The sequence below is a fragment of the Peromyscus californicus genome, unplaced genomic scaffold, assembly GCF_007827085.1.
Source record: "Peromyscus californicus insignis strain IS unplaced genomic scaffold, ASM782708v3 Scaffold_12__1_contigs__length_115047231, whole genome shotgun sequence".
NCBI lineage: Eukaryota > Metazoa > Chordata > Mammalia > Rodentia > Cricetidae > Peromyscus > Peromyscus californicus.
This window is the reverse complement of record NW_026294413.1, coordinates 52,145,878-52,171,128: the sequence shown is the minus strand read 5'-3', so window position 1 is coordinate 52,171,128 and position 25,251 is coordinate 52,145,878. Positions and strand designations below refer to the sequence as shown.

The 25,251-nt window shown below is 41.7% G+C and overlaps 1 long non-coding RNA gene across 1 annotated transcript; it reads left to right on the top strand.

Moving 5' to 3' along the window:
- LOC128107891 (uncharacterized) lies at positions 1–23,736 on the top strand. Its single transcript, XR_008217240.1, has 6 exons — positions 1–108; positions 1,656–1,687; positions 1,943–2,012; positions 4,940–5,134; positions 17,025–17,122; positions 22,181–23,736. It is a non-coding gene; the product is annotated as an uncharacterized LOC128107891 (long non-coding RNA).
- The last annotated feature ends 1,515 nt before the right edge of the window (positions 23,737–25,251 follow it).

Sequence of the window (25,251 nt, the reverse complement as noted above, 5' to 3'; positions counted from 1 at the left end):
CTGTATGTGGATGAAATGTCATCAGCCAGACCCCTAGTCTTGTCACCATGCTTACTATGTCTGCAGCCATGCCTTGCCCACCCTGATGGACTCCCTCCCTCTGAAACTGTAAGCTAAAACAAATCAAACCCTTCTACCCCTAAGTTATTTTTGATTGTGGTATTTTATCACAACAGAAGGGTAATCAGAACTAATGGGTACAGTTGGCTTTCTGGATCTAGAAAAATCATATTTGCACAGGACTTATCCTAATTATCTCCCTGCTGTGAAAAGTGTGATGCCCTGGGCTCAGGATTCACAGGCAAGGGCAGAAGGCTGTGGTCCATTTCATGTTCTGTGTTTGGCTTCAATATCATCCATACACGTGAATGAATGCTGTGACAAGGAACCATATTTTCTCAGTTCCAGCCCCTCCTGCAACACAATTAAATTAATACTTGCCAGGTGCTCTTGAGTTTATAAATCTCTGCAAGATGATGTAACAGACTGGTTGATGGGGAATAGGCTATATTTTTAGACACCCCCCTTTCCTTTTCTCCAAGAACAGCCCTAGTACTACAGTAACGCACCATTTGATATTTTAGCATTTCAGATATTTTACAGTAAATTACTTCAGTTTATGGCACTTTGCTTCCTTATATAATTGTTATAAATAACCTTAAAATGACATAAAAGCTATAAACATTGTAAAACTGAAGAGTAAATTATAGACATTTCAGCACATGCACATAGGAACTCAGACACGTTAAGGGAAGTGAGGAAGGTAAGTTTGTTTGTTCTCTCCCTCCATAACCATCCATCTCATATTTCCACAATAAATAATCTGCAGTAAATAAATGCCAAGGAGCAGAGAAAATTTCATGTATTTTCCAAAAGCCTGGAATTGACCTCCTTGTGGGGACTGACTTGCCAGCCTGCAAGCTGGAAACACCCATTTGGGGAGTTAAAGCTTAAGGATGCTTAATAGTGTCTATAGGGCAAATGGGAGAAGGATGGCCACCAAAGGAGGGGTCTGCACCTGAAGGAGGGAGTCTGAAAATAGTCTAAACTGCACTCCCCATAGTGACTTGGAGGTATTCACAAGGTCTCACAGAACTTCAGACATACCCATACATCATCATCAAGATAATAGCTACTGTTTATTGAGTGCCTACCTCTCTATGTCATGCCAGGCACTTTATGAACATTTTCTCATTGAATCCTTTACCACAAGTAAGATTAGTTGGCAAGAGAGGGCAAGGAGAGAGGACTTTAATGGAGAGAAGGGCCTTTCTATCTGCCTTCACTGTTATAAATGTTGCAAAATGTTGTTAAACCTGTGCATCTGTATATATTCAAAGTGTTAGCTTTTGTAGGGTTCTCTAGAGTGACAGAACTTACAGAATGAATCTCTCTGTATATACAGAAAGGGGATTTATTAGAATGATTTATAGGTTGCAGTCCAGCTAATACAACAGTGGGTGCCTATGAATAGAAGGTCCAAAAATCCAATAGTCATTCAGTTCAAGAGGCTGGATGTCTCCACTAATCTTCAGTATATTCTGGAATTACAAAAAAAAAGTGGACATTAATGACAGTGAGGGAATGGACTTGCTAACAAGGTGAGAGCAAGCTGGCAAAGAGTAAAATCTTCTTTCTTCCCTGTCCTTATATAGGTTTCCAACAGAAGACATGGCCCAAATTAGAGGTAAGCTTTCCCACCTCAAAAACTCTTGATTGAAGTTGTATCTTCAACCCAGAAAAGACCACATTAAAAGTGACTCTTCCCACTTCAAATTAAGCAAAAATCCATCACAAGTGTGCCTCTCCATTTTTGGGGTTTTAGTTCATTCCAGATGTGGTCAAGTTGACAACCAAAACCCATCACACCCTTTAAGTATAAACATTGAAATTATGATTGGACTTTGATAAACTTGGTTTGGCTTGTTTTTCTTGTTTGTAGACTTAGAAAATGGGAGCAGTTCATACTTCTCTCAAACTCTGGGACCTCAGCTTCTATTTCCATGTTGCAGGTAAGAACTCTAGGGCTGGGATTCAAGGAGGAGGCAATTAAGTGATCCATTGAAGATGGAGAAACCTGGGGAGAAAAAGACATCCCCACTATCTCAGTACAGTAGAAGGTGGAGGTCTTTCTCTCTGCCAAGTGCACTTTAGAAGCAGCCAGCAGGCACAGCTCCTATGCAAATCCACTCCCAACCTCATCCCTTGTGCTCAGGAGATCTTGTGTGTCTGGATGACTCTACTGAGTGACTATCTGTGTCCAAAAGTGCCCTAAATTTTTAGTTAGGGTCCCATCTTCTATAACAAGTTACCTCCACAGATATATAATAATAAAGGTCAAAATTCATACACATGCAACTTTAGATTGGGAGATAGCTTCCAATTTGTCCTCTGAGACAATTGTTTTTTTTGGTACAAGTGGAGATATTGAAACTCAGACATCCATTTGCATGTACAGAGTGGCGGTGCATACCTTTGACCCTTAGCACTCAGGAGGCAGAATCAGGCAGATCTCTTTTGAGATTGAGACCAGCCTGATCTACAGAATGGGTCCCTCCAAGCCAGCCAGGACTACATAGTGAGACTCTTTATCAACAATGAAAAGGAGGAGGAGGAAGAAAAGGAGGAGGAAGAGGGAAGAGAGAGAAGAGATGCCCAATGTTACACTGCACATTTGTTGTCAAGTTAGAAGTCAGTCCCATTTTACTAGGTAGCCTCCCTGGAGTTGTGAGTTGCAGTCTGGTTATCCTTTGCTTTACATCTAGTATCCACTTATGAGCGAGTACATACCATGTTTGTCTTTCTGAGTCTGGGTTTCCTCACTCAGGATGATTTTTTCTAGTTCCATCCGTTTGCCTGCAAACCTCATGATGTCATTGTTTTTCTCTGCTGAGTAGTACTCCATTGTGTATATGTACCACATTTTATTTATCCATTCTTCAGTTGAAGGGCATCTAGGTTATTTCCAGGTTCTGGCTATTACAAATAATTCAGCTATGAACATGGTTGAGCATGTGTTCTTGTGGTATGAGTGAGCATTTCTTGGGTATATGCCTAAGAGTGGTATGGCTGGGTCTTGAGGGAGGTTGATTGCCAATTTTCTAAGAAAACGCCATATTGATTTCCAAAGTGGCTGTACAAGTTTGCATTCCCACCAACAGTCGAAGAGTGTTCCCCTTGCTCCACATCCTCTCCAACATAAGGTGTCTTCAGTGTTTTTGATCTTAGCCATTCTGACGTAACACAAAGACAACTTGCCTGGTGGATTCTCTATCAGTTATTTTTCTTGATGTTGCAATTAAATAGCTGAGAAGAAGCAACTTAGGCAGGTGGAAGTTTGTTTTTGCTCATGATTTGATGTGACACAGTGTCTGGATCTACACGTTTTCATTTTTCCAGTGAGTTACTTTTTCCTCACTTCTAAATGTTCCACAACCTCCACAAACAGCTCTACCATCTGGAGAATGAGTTCTCTGACATAGGAGCTGTAGAGTAAACTTCATATTCAAGTCATAATAGGACCTTTCTTCATGGACAGAGACCTCTGAGGTCTCTCCATGCAGAATTACTCCTAGTGGTACCCACCTACAAGCCAACTGTTATGACTGCCATGGACTTGCTAGGGGTTAAGAGTTTTGAAATCTTTCTCTACTCCTCTTCTAACAAATAGGAACCCTGAAAAAAACATAAAAACCCATAAAAAGAGTAATTGATTGACATAGAATTACTTCCTTTGCCAGGGAAGTACATCACCCACAAAAAAGTAGTCACATATGAGAAATACATTTGAAGAAAGATATTGTAAGAATTCTCTAGCATGTGCTTTGAAGTTTGCTGGCCAGTGAAGCTTACAAGCTATGGGACTGACCTACACCTGGCTATGCTTAGGGTGAAATGTGGAGAGAAACAAAGTGCTTTTGCATCCTTGCAGATCCTTCAGCCCCAGACCCCCATGCAACTGGAGAAAGAAACTGTGTCCTCATCCTTAGCTTCCTTATAGGCACCTTGGCTAAGCCTCCTGCCTCATAGCTGTTCTCCAGTCCTCTCCTGGCCCTGTTAATAGCTAAAGTCTCTTCACTGTCTGAATCAGCAGGACCCACTGCATATACAGCAGGGCCTTCGGATATAATGGCTTTGGATTCTGTTCCTGGAGCTGGCCCCAGCAGGGATCACATTCTTGCTGTGCTGGGCCTGGGTGTCTCTCAGGCAGATTAGTTTTTGATGGGGCAGGTCCTGCACCATTTCCATTAAGTACCATAATGCAGACATCATTATCGGCAGGTGCCCTGACCTCTCCCTGACTAATGAGCAGTCATCGATACGTTAGGCACATAAACATTTTCCCCTTCTGGACAGTCTTCTTTACTGCATCGTGTCCCCTACCTCCATCCTCATATTCCCTTTCCTCTCTTCCCTCTCCTGATGGATGGAGTCAGAACACATGAGAGCTTGAAAAGAGGATGACTGAGTCTCTTAGGTTCCTAGAATGATGAAAAAAATCCCTGTGCAGAGAGTCAACCAGACAAGGATTCCTTCTCAAGGAACATAAAGCAAAGCACTCATCTTGCTGGGTCTCTTTTGCTCATTATTCAAATGAGCTTAATAATATCTGTTCTACCTACCTCAGGGATAGCGTTAGGATCAGAGGAGAATGGGAAAAGGTTGCTTTTAGGCCAAGTGTAAAGAGACCCAGGGTTTAAGAAGTCCTCCAGGCAAGGGAAATTGGGGGTGAAAAGACAAGTCATCATTTCTATATTTGGGGCAACAAGATGGCTCTTCTAAATGATGGTGGTATCAAGTGTCTTGAGCTCTGATCACAGCTTCTTGCCCATTGGGGCACCTCCTGGGGACAGGATGGTTGCACAGAAGAGCAGCTTGTATTTTCTTGCCCAGGCTGGGTGTTTGATGGGTTCTGTCCAATTCTCCCTCTGATAATTAGGAATTCTGTGAAAAATATGACTTACAAGATGATTTGACAGCTGACAAGATGACTTACTGGTCAGCTGCACAATGAGGAACTTGAAGGGACAGCGGAAGTATCTCCAAATGCAGAAGTAGATGTGATTTCCCATGTAACTGATCATAGGAAAAGAATCATGTAATCAGAGGGCTCCAGGCACAGTGCAGAAACTGGGTAAGTAGGAGAGTTCACCAGGATTTCCTAATATGGGGAGAGAGGTTAACTGGATTTTGGTTGGATGGGAAGACCTCTTGTGGTACCTGAGGTCAAATATTGGATCTATGAGCATGTTTGACTGAGATTATTACAAAGACATCAGGAGAGGTCCCTTCTGATGGACACCTGTTCTCTAAGAAGGAACATGGAAATCAAAGGAGAAAAAGTGGGTAGGGGAGAAGATTATCAGCTGGTATGTCCCCCTTCTCTTTCCTTTTCCTTCCTTTCTTCTCTTTCTCTTTCCTTTCCTTCTCTTCTGTCTTTCCTTTTTCTGTCTCCTTCCCCCTTCTCTCTTTTTCCTGTGTAATATCATCTAAGTCCTCTAAATCCAGTATAGTTTGATCTCCCCCTTTCCATCACTTTCAGTATCAAGTATCAGTTCAGGGCCCATTTCATTTATCAATCTTTGTCTCAGTTCCATCTCAGATCTCTAGCCCCAGAACATTCAATCACTGATACCTGCTCAGTAGTTGGGAGCCATACACTGCAGTCCATACATCCTTCCGAATGCATTCCCTGTTCAGCCCTACAGCATGGACAGCAGCATCGGCACTTAACAAGTATTCAATATGATGATACGTTACCCTCTCCCACCCCAAAAGATCTCAGCAAAAAGCTAATGCAGGAACTGCCCCTAGGGACACATATTTGCAACTCTCTGCCTACGGACTCAGACCCATTAAAATGCAATCTCCACATTAATTTTTTTTAAACAGGACTCTTAAAGCCGCATGACGTTAAAACTGTCTCGCCAATAAGCCACATTAACCAGCTCATCAATTTTTTTTTCCACTAGTCCATCCTCCCCATAGGCAGTTACACTGGTAGTTAAATGAACATAATCAATGTATGTTTATTCATTGGCTCACATTCCAATTTGCGGGTTACCTACCCTGCCCGATGTAGCAGCTGCATCCATCTGTGGCCTATTGTAGGAACATTTCTTCATCCCTTAACACCTCAGCCAGACAGTGGGCCAGGGGCCCAGAAAACACTCAAAAGTTAGGCTCTTGATGACTTTAACAAAAGAATAGCAAGGAAGAAGGTAAGTAAACTTGCTAAGACATGGCTCAAGAAGTATGTCTGGCTGCTCCCATGGTCATGAGTAACTAATACTGATCTGGGAAACAAACATCTCTTCAGGATGGATCCCTTACCTCAAATCAACTGAAATGGTTGGGATGTTTGTCTAAAATCAAGCTGGGGTGGGGGTGGGGAACCATGTGAAAGTCAGAGGTTTGGAGGTAGATGTTGGTGAATCTGAGTGTGGCCTGACACAACAGTGACTGCTTGTGCCTGGATGAGTGGCATCCTGGGTACCACTTCTCCCTAGACCTTGGCTCTTTCCCAGGATGGAGACAGATCAGACTTTTTCGGGTGAAATGAAAACTGTTTGTACACTCTTATATACTGTCAGTGTGTGGAAAAGAATTCCCAAGCTTGTTTCTTGTGCTCATGGGTCTTAGAGAAGCATGTAGCAGAAGCAGGCTGGTCACTGTGTGGAATTCAGCAGTCATTCTCCCATCAGCTCAACATTCTCCAGTCTTGGTCCAGAGAAAAGATTCTGTGAACCTGGCTTTATAGAGTCAAAAAGCCAAAAGGAGACAGCAGAATCAAAAAGGATTGTGTGGCACCACATCAGAGTATAAAATGGCAGTCTTTGCAACAGGCATTTCTGGGTATCAGAAAGTCAGGTAGCCCTCTTGCTCGGGTGTCCCAGTCAATTACTGTACACTCCTTACTGCTCTTAAAACTGCTTTGAGAGTAGGAGAATTAGCACTAAGTATCTTATTAGAATCATGCCTAATAAACTTTGGATGTCTGTTACTCCCAGTACTGAGTAGTAGACATGAACATAAGCGATTTGGGCAGAGATTTGAGAGACTTAGTATATAGACAGACCAGAGTAGAGATTCAGACTCAGGTCTTCAGTTCAACCTCAGGTGGTTTAATATTTCATGGGCACAAATGATGTCATCACCCACAAATGGGAGTGGCAGCATGCAAGTTAACTGTGCCACTTCTAGGTGGAAGCATCACAAGATATTGCCAGATATGCGTAAGTTGGGACTGGATGAGGGTTGGCAAGGAATGGGCAGCCACAACTTGGGTATTCAGGAGTTGGAAAAAGAATGGTCTTGTATACTGCAGCTAAAGGGACTCCTTCAAACATCTTGAAAAATGAAGAGACATGCAGTGGCAAATTTGGGCTAAAAGACCTTAGTGAGCTTTGTCAGTGTTTTCAAAGGCTTGTGAGCATCCATGGAACACAGATGTTCTTGGGTAGGGCCTATACATGACACACTTAGCTTCCCTGCTTCCCAGTGCACATGAACATTGTCTCTAGCTCCATGTATGCTTTACTATACTTACCTAACTCCTGGGTCCACATGGGTTCTCATCCTCTATTAATGTTTGGAAATCTCTCTGAATGTCTCCAGAAGGAAGAACCCCCCAGAGTGGACATTTGTCATCCTTCCTCATTTGCTGCCTCCAGGGTCTCAGTTTCACCTAATTTATCCAGGCTGTCTGATAAAAGAATTACTGAAACCAAGGAGGCCTGCACAAAGACCACATCCCAGGACTTTCTCATCTCTCCACTGTTACCATGGTGTTAGAACTGAAAGGACACCCAAGCCTCTCAGGTGACCAGATCCTGAAAAACACCATTAGAGAACAGTAGTCCATGAATGACAAAAGTAGATACGAAGACAGAGGACTCTGGAGATGGCATTCCCCTCAAAAAAGGATGGCCTGCCCCAGCTCCAGCAGGAAAGCATAGATCTGAGCAGGATGCATGCTCTCACCCCTTTACAGTGGCTAGGGACATATTGATTGAAAGGGGTTTAGGATCAGTGGGTAACAGGGAACAGTAGAGATCAATGCTTATGGGAAGGAACATCCACAATAAGGTGTGTCATGTGTAGTGAAGCTAACGAGGTCCAACCTCATTTTTTTTTCTTGAAATATTGACTTGTTAATAGTGGTAAACAAAATTTGCTTTCTAGGTATAACCAGCCCCAGGATCTCAACTAGAATTAACATGTTTAGAGAGCCAAAAGTTATATTTAACTAAGTAAGGCAAGTCAAATGATGCAGAAGTAACCATGCACTTTACAACAATAACAATAATGCTGGTCTTTTCCTCCATGTGTGAACAATAGTCACCCATTATATCTCCTACGTACTGCAAGGCTATCCTAAACACAATCCTGGAAACCTCAGTTCTAAAACTAAATCTTCAAAAAAAAAAAAAAAGTTTGTATCTGTTTGTTTATTCATTCATTCTTGCTGACCCTGGTTTAATTTGAAATCATCCTCTTGACTTGTGTGTACTTCTATAAAACTTATTATCTTGAAAGTTTGGATGGATTTGTGAAGTCTTACAGAGAGGAGCAGGGCCAGGTGGTCATTTGTAGATAGTCTGAGCTGCCTGTAGGAGGGGAGTTTCTCTCCTGTGGGCTCTTAAGCAACAATATTTATATGTATACACACACATACACACACACATATATGACACACACACACACACACACACACACACACACACAGAGAGAGAGAGAGAGAGAGAGAGAGAGAGAGAGAGAGAGAGAGAGAGAGAGAGAGAGAACATCACAAACATAGACAAAGCGGGCAGCCACTAGGACTTGTGAACTTTGAGCTGGTTGGTAAATTGTCAAAAAAAAAAAAAAAGCAAGGAAGGAAGAAGAATGCATGAGAAGGGTGTGGGTGCACAGGGAGGGAAGAAAACACCTTTTAAGATGCATCCCAGAACTGCAGCAAAGTTTGGTGGTCCAAGCTTGCATTTCAGCTCCCAAATGGAATGGAAATGAGCAATATGACAGCCATTTCGGTTGGGGTGGGGAGCAGCTGAGAGCCTGTTTTCTCAGGAAATGAGAAGGAAGCCTGAGTTTTCACCTCATCATGACACTGTGTATAGAAGGCAGTGGATGGGAAGTCTGAATTCCACTTCCCATTAGCCACCCTCAGAAGCCACCCTGCTGAGAGTTTCAGTCCTCCCAGGCCTAATGAGGCCTTGTCACAGGAATGCAGAAAACGACTGGGGAGCCCAGGTGCCTGTATTCCCTGAGCAGGGCATCACGGGGTTGATATATGTCAAGGTGCAGAAATAATTCACTGCCACGACAGTTTACTAATCCTTTAGATTGTGCATTGGGTGTGTCACCCAAACAGGTTCTTCTGTTCAGAACGGCACTCAGAAACAGTAATTTGTTTGTGCATATTCCAATCACGGAGAAGATTCATAAGCTACTGTTGAGGAAGAATGGATCACTTGCTTTTTTCCTTTAATGCAGAGAGGTTAGCTCCTGGGATTTTAGAATAAATATTTGATCTTTCAAGATCATTTTGTAGCTTGTAGCCGTCAGCCCAGCCAGGTTTTTAGTGTTTGTTTATGGTTTACACCATATGATTCAATAAACTCCGCCAGAGACGCATGTGCATAATTAAGTTTGAAAGCCAGCCCCAACCTCACCGCAGGATCAGCTCCTCAAATCACACTTTATACAGCTAATTCCATTTATTGTTGGTGGGATTTTAGTGCTGCGCACTCAGTTACTTAGAATCTGGGGTAGAACCTGGGCGTCTCTCTGCATCCTTCTTGAGGACAGTCTTTCCCCTAAATGTAAATGCTTCTCACACACATACACCTCCTCACCACCTCATTTCCAGTTCTACATTTCAATGACACAAGAGGCATCATCGCTCCACCCTACTGAATAGACATCATCCCAGGTAGGGTACTTGCTATGTTAGTCTCAGTACCACCTTCATTTAAATGGGAAAGTGAGGCTGTGTATTCTTCCCATTTCATAGTCTTTTAGGATGAAGTCTAACAAAAAGAACAGCTTATTCTTTCACAATAGTTGCTATGTTCCAGGTGCTTTTCAAAGCACCCTGTATCACCCCCAGTGAATCCACATTAACAACCTTATAATGTAAGGACAGGCTGGGCATTCCTAACCTGAAAATCTAAAATACTCCAAAATTTGAAATGTCATGCACTAACATGACCTCACAAGTGGAAATTCCCCTGCTAACCTCCTAGAACAGATCACAGCCTAAATGCAGATGCGCTAAAAATACTCTATGAAGTTACCTAAATTCTAAGTTACCAGGTGTATATAAAACAAGGATAGTTCGATGTTTAGAGGTGAGTTTCATTCCTGAGATATATCAATGTGTATGTGTATGTATTCCCAAATCCAAAATCTCTGAAAACTAGAATTCTTCTGATAATAAATACTTTAGATGAGGGTTCGTTATCCCTATTTCTAAATTCAAACAAACAAACATAAAAACCAAGGCATAAATCCTACTTAAAGACAGAATTAGACAACTTCCTTGAGTTTTTCATCTCAGTAAGATTATCAAATAAAAGTGATTTTTCCTCACACATGAACAAGAAAAAGAAAGAAACGAAGGCCTAGAAGTTCACGTGACTTCAGGTGCCCAAGGTCACAGATGCTGTTAGTTGTGCAGCATTGAAGTCCTGCTTTCTGTCAGGCACAGTGGGGTCACTGGAGTGGGTGTTGCATACAAGCAGCTCACCTTATCATACAAACTTCTGACTCTTTAGCAGATGGGAGCTGAGGGTTAGGATCTAGGACTGTCTCAGAAATGGGCTCCAGAATTCCATCCACCAAAACAGATGGTAGAATTCCGCTACTAGAAAATCAGTGCTTCTTCAGGCATGTCGTCACACATCCACTATTATAGCACTTGAGAGGCTGAGGTAGCATGCTTGCCACAAGTTTGAGGTCAGCCTGGGTTACATAGTGAGACTACATAGTCTGGGCCAGCCTGAGCTACAGAGTGAGATGTCTCAAAGAGCTGAAAAGAAAAAGTGAAAATCAAAGAGAGGAAGGAGGAAAGGCAGGGAGGAAGGAAAGGGAAGGAAGGGAGGGAGGGAAGAGAAGGTTCTGAGCTGCTGGCCTCTGCATTCAGATGGAAGTCAACACATTTATCTCTTTCTTCAGAACTGATTTCACCACACAAGGCCACCACTGCCCTGGCAATGTGTCAGGCATTGTCCCCAACCTCACAAATATCCCCTTCATGGAACATGTCCCTTAGTGCTGTCTCAGCCTGGGTGTAAAGCCAGGCCTCTAAAAGCTGGGGGAAACTGGGAATCGAATAGGAGGCAGGCAGAATTCCAGCCACCACGGTTCTGCTACAGAACTGCAGCCAACTCTGCTCCTGTGTGTGTCTCCTGGTGGGGAAGTGAGGAGAATGCAGAAACAAGGCTCCAAACTCTAACCCTTACCATGCCTGTGCTGGGTGAGGAACCTGCAAGGCAGTCCGGCTTGCATCATAGACCAGCCCTTATGCAATCGCAAGGTTAAGCGGGCTCTTTTGCCCTCTTTTAAGTCAATATCACTTTTAATCTCCCAGTTCCCTCCTTTCTTCATTTCTTCCACCTGGCTATCCTTCCCTTTCCTCTCTTTCTGCTCTCCTTCCCTTGCTACACCCCCTCCCTCAGTCACTCTCTTCTTTCTACCTTTCCTTAATGCATCTCCTTCTGGATGAGCTGCTTTCCTACCATTCTGTGTACTCTACCAAATTTATGAAATTCAGCTGAAGATTATTTTTTATATCTGTAATATTTCCACATGACTAATTGCATTTAGTGAAAAGCTGACACTAGACAATTTCTTGGGCTCATTCAGTGTTAGATTTATTAAAGCTCCAGATCATCCATCATCTCAAAATTTGGCAGGTTATGTTTATAAATAAATTAAATTAACAAGTGTGTGCTGTGCTGAGTGTTCATGTGTGGGAGAGAATGCAAATACAGATGTGTATATGTCTATGTATAACTGTGGCTACGTTCCACAGTGCTGTCTCCTGATCCCCCAGCCTCTAAATATAGTGTTAACCCACAGTGACTTTTCTAATAGAGATGTACTCAATTTGTAATTGAGAAGAGATCTTACTTAATTAGAGCATCCAACCTTTCCATGCAATCATGATTGCACGTCACTGCAAAGAATGGAGTTACACAGAAGGAGCTGATCTGAGATTCAAGTTTACAATGGCCAGGAGATAGGGATTCTCTTGTGCTCTGATGCCAACTTCTTGTGCAGTCCCTTTCTCAGTTTTGACTTTACAGTTTTGTAAAGTGTAAAGAGAAAAGCCTTGGAAAGGCCATGAGCTGGAAGCCCAGAAGAGTGAAGAAGGTATCTTGCAGAGGTAGTATCTTCCATACAACAGCCGTGGGCCTGGGGTCAGCAGGAGGGAGGCAGGGATGTTATGCTTTATGAATCTAAGAAATTGTCTTCTTTAGTAAACCAGGAAAATCAGAGTGGCTGATTATTGTTATTAATAGTAGTAATAATAATTAGCAGCCTACTGCCATCAACAACATTTCATCAGCAGAAAATATGTGGCAAATTGAGATCCTATCGTATACAGGAGCCAACAAAAACTCTCCTAAACATGATTGAGAACCCAATTCAATATTAATGCCATCATTGAGTATTATGGAATCCTAGGACTTAAAAGGTCCCCTTAATAGCATCCCCTCCATTCCCCTGATTCATCTAAACTGGAGACGTCAAGTATATTTTAATACTACCTGCCATTCTGGTTGATTGATAATGGCTGCCTAGAGTGTTGCTTTGAGAAGCATTCTGGGCTTCTTATGAGCTTGGAGGAAGAGAGGGCCATGATCAATTAGGTGTGTCTGCCATGACACCCATGGGAAGACTAAGTACTCATGCTGAGTATTTACCAGTTCATGACATGACTATTCTGAAAAACAAGAACTCTTTTTTTTCTGACTTTAAAGTTACCCTTGAAAAAACCATCTTGCTTCCCTCAAGAATTCTCTTTTAATGCCTTTCATTTGAGAAGCTGCCTCTTTCTCAAAGACACAACCTGATTTTGTTTTTGTTTGATTCTTAGTGAGATGGAGTCCCAGTAGACACATAGACCCTCTAATGACAAGGTTTTCCAGTTTGTTTGTGGGCCTGGCACCCTAACATTGGTGTCAGGAATTCTAGTGTGCTCTGTGAGCTGGCTGTTCAGTCTTAGGGCTGAAATGTACACGTCTCTATTTTGAGCAATGAACTGATCTTTAGGGAAGAAAGTGTGAGCTGGTTAGTTTAATAATAAAGCCTTTCTGATTAGAGAGAAAGAGTGGTATGTCTCTGTATTCACTTCCAACCTCCATATATTATAACTGGGGAAGGAAAACATGGGATTCAGAAATGAGGCTTTCACTTTAACTCTGTGGATTACCAACACATAAGAATGCTGCATTGCTTCCATTTTAATACACAAAATACAAAAGAAAAAAACCTGTTCCTTCATGCACTAACAACGGTGTTGGTAAAGTTGCTATGCCATGATACTGGTACTAGCAGAACCCAACAGCACACTTAGTGAAGGGATATGACATACAAGGTCCTGGGCTAAAAGTGTTATATATCAGTTCATTTGATTTCAATAGCAACATTATTAAATTCAAAGCATGCTACATAAGGTCTACAATGGTACAGGTATAGACTAGACAGCTGGATGGCATCCTCTATAGTTGTGTTGTTAACAGTGTCCTATTCCTCATGAGCACACCAGCCTAAATAATAATGCTATCCATTAATGGGTTCTGGTAAGTGGCTCCAATGGAGTTCATAGGTAGAATCCTATTGGTGTCGTTTGTCCTTTTCAGTGGTGTAAATGTTCCCATAATACCTAGCTACCAATGTAAACATGGAGTTGGGATGAAAAGGGTGAATTCAACTCTGAGCCTACAGGAGTCATCTCCTGTTTACCATTGAGCCATGTGTCTCTTCCAAAATCCCCAGTGGGTAGGTGCAGGAGGCAGAAGGAAGGCTGTGCAGCAGGAAAAGGCATGTCAGTTATCAAACTGGAGACAGCAGAGAATAGGTTAAACATGCTTTATGCCAGGAACACTACACTCATCAAACTTCATAGGTAAAATTCTCAATGCTTAGATGAGAAACTAGGTATTGACTTGTCCCAGTGACTTGTGTGACAAAGCTAATCTGAAGACAATGGGTACCACTGCTTTGGATCCCTTCTTTCAGAACAAGTTGGTTATATTTCTTGTCTCTTTACACATTCTATTTATTTTGAGAACTCTTTCATCTTTATATATTCTCCATAGGACTTCAAGTTGTGTGGCCCTAAAATGGACTCTATAAAGAATCTTGCTACACAAAATGTGATAAGAAAAGAGGAATCTCCACCAGTTCCTGGCTCGAGGCTATTGATTCTACACATTGATCTAGGCTCCAACACATGGCTTGCCAGCTCCAATATTACATCTCTATAAAAGAGTTTGAATTTCTTGACTTTCCTTTTAAATCCATATTGTCAGGATTCCCTGTCTCCAAAGCAAGCCTACATGCCTCAATGCACTCAGCTACTGTGGCCCAGACTTTCAATACCCTGCTCAATGAAATGAGTTAGGGACTGATTCAGCCTGACTTCACTCGGGGGCTGGTGATTTCTGAGATGGAGTCAAGCCCTTAATGTATCCTGCTCCTGCCTTCTCAGTCTATTAATTCTCATTCCTTTCTTCCAGTTCTGTACCCTCAAAGCAGCTGCTTCCAAAGCAACTGAAGCAGGGTTGAAGAGAGAGAGGAAGTTAGTTTAAATGAGCTAATTGGATGGGTCTTCACTGGAGTGTGGTAGCCAGAACGATGGCTCTCTAATCAAGGTCCTGTGTAATTTTCTGAACTAGCAAATATGCTGTGTTACCTTGCGTGGCAAAAGAGGCCCTGGCAGGTGATTTTCAGTTAAGGATTTGAGGTGGAGAGATTATTATATTACATGTGTGATCACAGGTATCTTTAGAGATGGACAGGAAAACAGAGGTAGTACCATATGATGCAATGTGAGAAAGACTCAAGTTGCTACTGATGCTATACAGATGAGGAAAGGCCATGAAAGAATGAGAGAGACACTTGAATCTGGAAAGACAGATTGTCTTTGAGAGGATCCAACAATAATTGTCCTCTAGAGACTCCAGAAAGAAACACAGTGTGGATGACATGTTGCAGAACATGGATTAGACTTCTGATTTACAGAAATGCACTTCTGTTTTAAACTATTAAATTTGTGACAAATTGTCACAGAAGTAATAGAAAACCAATACAAGGGGCAATGATTTTGACTTTTCACATGATTGAAAGTGGCCTTGGGCTGCACTCTCATCCTGCTATCAGCTCAGAGTAGAAAAGAAGATGCCAAACACATAGCCAGCTTTGTGGCTTTCTTAGAGATGATTTGAGATCCCCTTATATGCCTCCCCAGAGAGATTTTTCTTGAGTGCTTTTCTGATTTGAATCTGAAACATCCCCCACACCCTTGTCTTTTGAGTGCTTGTGGTACCCTAGCTAATGTGCTATTCTAAGAAGTCGTGGAAACTTTAGAAAGTATGGCAGAGCTATTGGAAATAGGTCACTAAGGATGAGTATTGGAAAATTCTGGATTCATTCTCTACATCTTAGTTTGCCGTGGTATGGGAAGCCTCTACCATGTTCCCCAATACTGGAATGGACTGTAATCCTCTGAAACCATGAAAGAAATCTGACCTCAAGTTTTTTCTATCAGGTATTCACAGTGGGACAGAACCAAGTAAAATAGATGCTTGAGTTGAATGATCATGACCTCTGCTCATGGCATGCTCTCAGTTTCGAATTGGGTATAGTTTATTTTATTTACTTATTGTATGTTTTCCATAACATGACATGCATTTACAAATACACCATGCAAATAATTACCTAGGTTGAAAATATGATGACTCTATCCCATTTCTTTATGAGAAATAACCACCATCCTGAGAAATTTGTCTTTTATTTTTTCTGAAGTTTTCCCTTTTATTGAAAAATAGATTCTTTCTCATACAGTATATCCCGATTACAGTTTCCCTTCCCTCTACTCCTCCCTGTTTTTCCCTTCCTTCCCCCTATCCAGATCTGCTGTCTTTCTGCCTCTCATTAGAAAAGAACAGGCTTCTAAGAAATAAGTACAAAACATAACAAAATAAAATATATGAAGAAACAAAATCCACCACATTTAAGTTGGACAAGGCAAACCAACAGAAAAAAGAACCCAAGGGAAGGCACAAGAATCAGAGACCCACTCCTTTGCACACTGACGATCCCCATAAAAATACTAACTGATAGTTATAGTACATATTTAGAGAACCAGGCACAACCCTGTGCGGGTCTTGTGCTTGTTCTTCCAGTCTCTGTGAGTTCACATGAATGTTGCTCAGTTGATTTAGAGAGCTTTATTTTCCTGGTGTTCTCCATCTCCTCTGGCTCTTATACTCTTTCTACCTCCTCTTTTGTGGAGTTCCCTGAGCTCCGATAGGAGAGATTTAATGAATACATCCCATTTAGAGCTGTGTGTTCCAAGGATTCTGTTTCTCTGTCTCTGTCTCTGTCTCTGTCTGTCTGTCTGTCTCTCTCTCTCTCTCTGTGATGTCTAGCTGTGGGTCTCTGTATTTGTTTTCATTTGCTACAGGGTTAAACTCTTATGGTAGCCAAATAAAGCACTGATCTGTAAGTGTAGCAGAATATCATTAGGAGTCATTTTATCACCACATTTTATTAAGAATAGTAGTATTTTATCATACCTTAAGTCCCTGGGGCATCTACTCTCTGGTTCTTGGTCACCCGAGCAGTGTTGGGTGTGGGCTTCATCTTGTGGAGTGGGCCTTATATCAAATTAGATATTGGTTGGTTACACTCACAAGTTTTGTGCTACTACTGCCCTTGCATATTTTGCAGGCAGGACAGCCCTATAAATCCAAGGGTTTATGACTATTTTGATGTTTAACATTCTTTTTTAGTTGCCTTCTGAGTACCTTCCTGTACCAAAGATGCTAGAAGCTAGGGGTGAAGGTTCTACATGGGCAGAAGCTCGACTTCTACATGTTCAGTAAGTTGGGTGAGTGTTGTCTTCAGCAATGGGACCTTGATATAAGTGTGTTGAGAGCAACATACAGTCTTGGCAACAGCCTATGTTGTTTGGAGATTTCCATCGGATTTTTTGACTGGTATCTCAATTAAAGACAACCCAATCCTGGTCCTGGAAGCTTTGTTTAGTGACCAGACTTCCAAAGAAGAGGTAATTACACTACTCCTCCAATTTTTTTCACAAAAATAAACAGAAGGAACTATGTTAAATTCATTCCATGAGGCATCAGTTACCCTGATACCCAAACCACATAAAGACCCAACAAAAAAGGAGAATTAAAAAAAAATTTTCCTTATGAACACAGATGTAAAAATAATCCATAAAATACTTGTAAGCTGAATTCAAGAATATAAAAAAGATCATCTACCATGTCAAGTAGGCTTTATTCCACAGATGCAGGGATGGTTTAATATAAAAAAATGATAAATGTAATCTACCATATAAACAAACTGAAAGAGAAAACTACATGATTATCTCATTAGATACAGAAAAGGCCTATTACAAAATCCAAAACCTCTTCATGATAAAAGTCCTGTAGAGATTAGAAATTCAAGGGAAATACCTCAATGTAATAAAGGCAGTTTATAGCAAGCCCATAGCCAGCCTAAATGAAGAGAAACTCAAAGAAATTCTAATAAAATCAGGAACAAGACAAGGTTGTCTACTCTTCCTATACATATTAAATATAATGCTTGAAATCTTAGCTAGAACAATAAGTAAAACAATCCTGAAAAATAAAAGAACTATCAAAGGTATCACCATTCCCAATTTCAAGATTTCGAGTTGTACTACAAAGCTACTGTAAGAAAAACAGCATAGTATTGGTATAAAAACAAGCACATTGATCAATGGAATTGAATTGAAGGCCCAGACAATTAAATTCACATATGTATGGACACCTGATTTTTTGGTAAAGAGATCAGAAATACACACTGGAAAAATAATAACATCTTCAAAAAATGGTTTTGGCCAAACTGGATGGCTGCATGTAGAAGAATCCAAATAGATCTATATTTACCACTATGCACAAAACTCAACTTCAAATGGATCAAATACCTTCACATAAAATCAGATGCACTGAACCTGATTAGAAAGTAAGTGTGGAACAGCCTTGAACACATTGGCTTTCTGAGCAGAACACCAATAGTACAGGCACTAAGATCAACAATTAATAAATAGAATCTCATGAAACTGAAAAGCTTTTGTGTAAGGCAAATAGCACCATCACTCAGCAAAGCAGCAACCTGCAGAAAAGAAAAGTTTTTGTGTGTTTTTTTTTGTTTTGTTTTGTTTTATTTTATTTTCATTTTTTTTAACCAACTCTACATTAAGGGACTAATACACAAAATATGTAAAGAACTCAAAAATTGGATATCTTTCAGTGGTGTTAATCGTCTTAATGGCTTTACCATAGTCCAGGTGGAATCATTGTTGTGGGATCCCATCATCCTTTTGAAGATTTCAAATTTGCTGTTAGGCATGGTTATGGTTCCCTGTAGCCTTTTTTTTTTTTTTTTTTTTTTTGGTGCCTCCTGTGGTTTGCAGCAATCACAGTCTGATAAATGTCTGTCACTTGGAACCATGAACGTTCTTCCCTAGAAAAGAAAATCTTCACAACAATTTCTCCCCACCATTTGTCTTGCCAAACTTTTCCAAACTGACCTTTGCTGATACTTTCTTGTAACACAATGGTCCTGGCAATTCTTCTCTGAACAAGCAGCAGTAAACCCTTTGTCCCAGGTAGCAGCATCACTGCAGTCACCAACACGATGAGAAGGAGCCAGCAACTTGGAGCAGCAGCTTTTGCCTCCATTGTCCCACCACTGTTTGTGGTTCAGCCCTGGTCGTAGCTTCTCCTAGGCTGGCCTCAAACTCGGGATCCTCCTGCCTTTGCCTTCTTCAGTAAATCCTACCGGCATGCGCCACCACACCCAGCTGAGTGTAGCTCAGGCCTGAGATGGGGCCCACAAGGCCACAGACAAGCAGCTTTTTCATGAATTCGTACCACGAACGTTTGGCGCCAGATGTAGTATGAATCTAAAGAGTCTTATTAATAATAATAAAAAAAAACCTGGAGCGAAGTATTGGGGTGAACTGGAAGATCAGAGAGACAGAACAAGCCACAGCTAACCTCACCTGGCCAACTTCTCAGCTGATCTTGTTTCCTCAGACTGGAAGTCTCTGTGTCCTCATATCCGAATGGGTCTCAGCTGAACTGCTGCTCGAAAGCCTGAAGCTTAATTAACAACTTGTAACCAACCGTCATAAACAATAACAATATCCATAACTCAAACAACCAAAAACCTCCCATCCCACCTCTTGGATGTATCCTTGAACACACGGATTTCTGACTCTTCAATGCTAGGATTAAAGGCGTGTGCTACCACTGCCTATCCTAAATATCTAGTGGCTTTTCTGTTCTCTGACCCCAGATAAGTTTATTAGGGTATACAATATTTTGGGGAACACAATACCACCACACTCAACAGATGAATTGGTAATGAAAATGTGGAACATTTATACAATGGACTATCATTCAGATGTTAAAGAAAAATGGCAGCAAGAAATTTGCAGGCAAATTGATGGAACTAGAAAAAATCATCCTGAGGTTACCCATATCCAGAAAATTAAATATGAAATGTATTCACTTATATGTGAACATTAGCCATTAAGTAAATGATAAACTACAATATAGACCCAGAGAAATTAAGTATAGAAGAAGGGTCCAGGGGGACACATGAATCTCCCTGGGATGGGGAAATAGAAGAGAGAATAGATTTTATGGGTGGACTGGGGAGGTGAGAATGGGAGGATCAGGAGAGGAGGGGATGGGATTGACAAAGAGATTATTGGGAGAGATAGCTAGAATAGCAGGGTGTTTGAAGCATGGCATGGAAACCTAGTTCAGTAGAATCTTCCTAAAATATATGAAGGTAATTCTAATGAAGTCTCGAAATAATGGGGGAGACATAGTCCCAACTGGCCATCTCTTGTCACCAAAGGAAGCTTCCTGTATCAGGACCAGGTTACCTCCAACTGAATCACTTTTCAACTTTGGTTTTTGTTTTCTTTTTGTGCTATCTACATCTTTCCCCAAATAACAATGATTTATAAGGGCACCATACTGTATGTAATTCTCAGGATTTATTTTTCCACTAATATTGGATTGCTGAGATACATCTGTATTATTTGTATGATTATGTGTTGTTGCTATAGAACATGCCATTGAATGAATTGAATAAATGTTGTATGATTTATTTATTCATTTTCCTCTGGATGACATTTGATTTTATGGCTAGCACTATTAAGATTATTGTAGCTCATGTCTCCTGCATTATCGACATAGCCAAAAGTTCCTTTCAACAATAGATCTTGGAGGTTAATCTCCCACAAATCCTTTTGGTTGCACTTTGGTTCTGGGCCACATCTAATATGGGGGCCACAAAGTCTAAAAGTAGTGGGAATTCATTCTTCTCAAGTGTTTTCTCTCTGTTGTTTCCACCCAGAGTAATGTCAACACTTCAGTCTTGATTAAGAAAGCCATGAGAAGATCTCACATTATCAACCTCATGCTCAAGGCTTTGTAGTCTGGGCACCAGTGAATAAGCATTTTACTTTCCAGGGTGTGAGCTTTCTATCTTCCATAAGAATAGAATCTGTAGTTGTCAAGGACATGGTATAGCAGAAACAGTAGCAGCAAGTGCTGGCTGCTGCTCAATGCAAGGGAGGTGAATCTGGCTAGAGTGTTTACCACCACCTCTCCTCACCCACCCAGCCAGGGGGAGGGCTGTCATGAGCACAGCTGTCCCTGACCTACCACAAACCCAATCTCTACATTTAATTTTCTGCTTTGCTAAAGGCAGAATCTAGGACTTCAGGCCTGGTAAGCCGATGTTCTATGAGTGAACTATATCCTTGGTCTTCTCAATTCTCAAAACAATGACCCAAAGAGGGTTTCCATGTAAAAATGCAGATGTGGCATGAATATGGATATCATGATGCTTGGAGAAAGACAACAAAAAGAACCTGTGGTAACTGCTCCTGGGTAAAACCACCCTTTTCAATACTGTCATCATTTGATCTCTGAGTTCTCCCAGCCCTTTGATTCTCAACTGTATCTCTCTACTTCACCTCCATTCTCTATCATTCTCATACCTGATATCTCACCCGAGGAGACAGAAGTAGCATGCAGTTTTGTATGATAGTTCTCCAGAAGACACCCTGGGAATGCTGGCTGTAGCATACTCTTCACATACTCAGAAAACAGCATCCAGCATAACAGCTCCAGGAAATCTGCACTACCTGATGATCAGATTGTTTAGAAGGATATAAAGTTCATGTGCTCACAGATAAACACTAGAGAAACCAGAATTGTTAAACACTCAGACTTTTTTCTTCAATGGAAGAAATCAACACCTATTCACCTGGCAGGCTGGAGTGGATGATGTTTGATAACTGGTGATCCTTTGCTAGTCTATGGAGCTAGCCCTCACCACAATTCTCCCAAACTCCTGAGCATTGTTTCAGTCAAGAGAACCCATTCTCATGAAAGAGGTTCCATATACTTTGCAAAAGAGTTTGCTATGCTTATTTACAAATGCTTTCTCCCTGGCCCTTATCCTGAGCACTGTTTCTCAGTCAATAGGACCCATCCTTATACTTATTATAAACCTATTCTCTCTGGCCCCTATCCTGAGCACTCTTCACAGTCAATAGGACCCATCCTTATACTTATTATAAACCCATCCTGCCTGGCCCTATCCTGAGCACTCTTCACAGTCCATACAGCCTATTCTTATGGGAGAAGTCACAGGTGTTTTGCTATAGAGATGTACTTTGCAAAGTTTGGATGTAGGCATACCTAAAGCTTTGTCGTGATAATCATCACAAGGAAACTTTTCCCCGAGTTTTACTATGTTTAAATATGTAAAATAAAATAAAATACTTGGCATCAGACTCCAGAAGCTTGAACCAGTGCTGGGTAACTAAGGTGAACTGAACCAAGTTTCATTTTTGCCTCTCCTACAGATGGTTTCGAGGCTGGCTGTGACACTTGCAGGGACCTCCACAACATTGCCGGACTTTGAGGTTCCTTGCCAAGAGGGAAAGAGACCAGACTTGCATGTGCCTTTTACAACAGTGAAGAAGTGTCTAGAGCTGTTTGAGCAGTTGGAAGAATTCAGAAGGCTGGAGGCAGCCTACCACCAAAAGTTCATTGGCTGGGGTTCTCAGGATGCTAGGCAAGTTGGAGCTGTCAAGAGAATGCTGAACTTACTTATGCAGAGAAACCTTGTGGCTTTTGACCTAAGACTTATGCAATAGCCACTCTGTGATGAGAACTGTAAATTTTTGCCAGCATCTTCCCCATTTTCTTCCCAGTTGCATCTCTTGAAGAGATGGAAGAGATGTAACGCTGTATGGGAAACTTACTCAGTGTAGAATTGCATTTGAGGAATACTAAACCTGAGAAGAACCTTACAAGTTTGATTCCCGATCATACCATTATTCTTTACCTTGCAGGAGAGGATTCTGAGTCCCAGAATATGATGATGTGACAAAGATCACGTAAGAGAGAGAGAGAGAGAGAAAGAGAGAGAGAGAGAGAGAGAGAGAGAGAGAGAGAGAGAGAGAGAGAGAGAGAGAATCGGGCCCAGCCCATACAGCTCTGTACTTTCTTCTACTGTGCAGTCCACGAGCTTCTCAACCAGTTTTGTGTTGAATGAAGCCCCTCTTCCTATAGCAGAAAGAAAACCACTGCCAGCAATCCAAGGTGGAGTCATCCTTGTGGATTCCTGAGAGCTTCCCCAGCACCCTTCCTCTTCCTATTCCCATGATATCTTCATTTATCATGGTATCTCTTTCTTTGCTCTCCCACTCTGTCCCTGTCCAGCTCAATCCTCCCGTTTCCTTATGTTCTCATCCCCATTCTTTGCCTTCCATTACCCTCCCACACACTCCCAGTTTGCTCATGTAGATCTCATTTATTTCTCCTTTGCTGGGCTATCTATGTGCCTCTCTTAGGGTCCCTCCTTGCTGAAAATATGCACAGAAATAATAAAGTAGTATACAATTTGCTTCTCAGTCTTGAACTGATTAGAATTCCAAATGAAAACCACTGTGTAGTTTATCAATGGGCCTGAACTAAAGAGTCAGCCTAAGGTGAGAACACTAAGAAATTCATATCCTAACTGTCATCATAGAGCCTTTGTCCACTGACTGATGGAAGCAGATGCAGAGATCCATGGCTGGGCATCAGGCTAAGCTCTGGGAATCCAACCAGTGAGAGAGAGGAGGGATTCTGTGGGTAGAGGATGTGGAGATCATGATAGGAAAACATGCAGAGATGACCAGCCACATTAGTGGAAACCCATGAACTGTGGACTTGTAGCTATCAAGGCCCATAGGACTAGACTAGGCCCTCCGGATATGGGAGACAGTTGTTTGCTTGAACTGTTTGGGGGGTCCCCAGTTGTCCCTGGTGCATGGGCAGGCTTTTTGGAGCCCAATGCCTAGGGTGTGACACCTTGCACAGCCTTGGTGCAGGGGGGAGGGGCTTGGACCTGCCTCAGCTGAGTGTACCAAGCTCTGCTGACTCCCCATGGGAGACTTTGATTTGGAAAATTGTGGGGATTGGGGGTGGTTTTGCAGGGAAGGCTGGGGGTAGGAAAAGGGAAGAGGGGGGATCTGTGGTTGGTATATAAAGTGAATAGAAAATTTCTTAATAAAAAAAGTTAAAAAAAAAAAGAAAAAAGAAAACCACGAATCGGGTACTGTTTTCTTCCTGAGGTACCAAAGAAAGTCTATGAGAAATTATTTAAATTATTTAGGTAGTCAGATAACCATTCTCTCTCTCTCTCTCTCTCTCTCTCTCTCTCTCTCTCTCTCTCTCTCTCTCTCTCTCTCTCTCTCTTCCAAGGACATAAATTCTGTATGGGAAAAAAATTGCTTCTTCCACCCATTTATTGGGTGGTATTTTTTATGACATGGCAGCACTGGCCTAGGGGCAGTGAAGAACAAGAACAAGGGTATTCTGCCACCAAGTGTCCTTAAGCAAATCACTTCTCTCTCTATGTGTTTGTTACTCCATGACTCTAGAGGTAAAAATCCCTTAAGAAGCTTATATAGCCTAAAGGAAAGGGATTTCGAATCAGGATTCACTGAACAACAGAATAATGGCAGTCACTGCAAAAGCTGTTACTGCCTTCACCCAGTGTGATGGTCACAGCTCTGTGAGGCAGAAACTGCCCACCTTGTGTTTCATTTGATCAGGTCAATCATGCTAGGAGAAGATTGGGAGCAGCATTAAACTCCCATTGCAGAAGACCAGACTGAAGTTGAGCTACCCATCATCAATTGGCTCATAACAGGCTGGAAGAGGAACCCCAATCCCTGATTGGTCCAAAGCTCTTTCTACTGACTTGAAGTATTTCAGCAGCCTGGCCATGAATTTTAGAACTCTCTCCTGCCCAATGTGGGTGCACCTGACTATTCAAAAAGACCCCTGTCTGTGCAGCTGTGAGGAGACTATGCAATGAGAGAGTTGACAACTATGACCACAGAATGTTTCAGCTCCCCCTATCCAATAGCAAAGTCTACTTCCTAACTGCATGACTCTAAATTGTCCTCATGGTTTTCTTTGCCCCACAAAATGTGATAAGGTGAGATTACAGAGGCTAAAGAGTCCAGGCACGTGAGGTGGGGGAGGCAGAACACGTGGCTTCTCTCTTCCTGTGCTCAGAAGTAGTCAGGGCTAGTCTAGGGAGAGAATAAGATGGATGTCTATAAGTAAGTAAATGACTAGGAAAGTCCAGAGATGACCCCAAGCAAGTGAGGGAAGTCCAATGACCTTCCTTGGCTTCCTATTGCCATTAGAATTTTCTTATTCCATATTTTCTATTAAATGCATCAATTCTCTCAATCCTCATGCTGACTCTTTCATTTTCTGGCTGAGAATTTCAACAAACCCATTTCATCTCTTTGGACCTTTATTTTCTTACCCAAAGATTGGAAATAATGACAACTATCTACCTCATGGGGTGGTTCTGAAACTTTAATGAGATATGTATGTGAAACTGATTTATAAACTGTTAAACACCGTA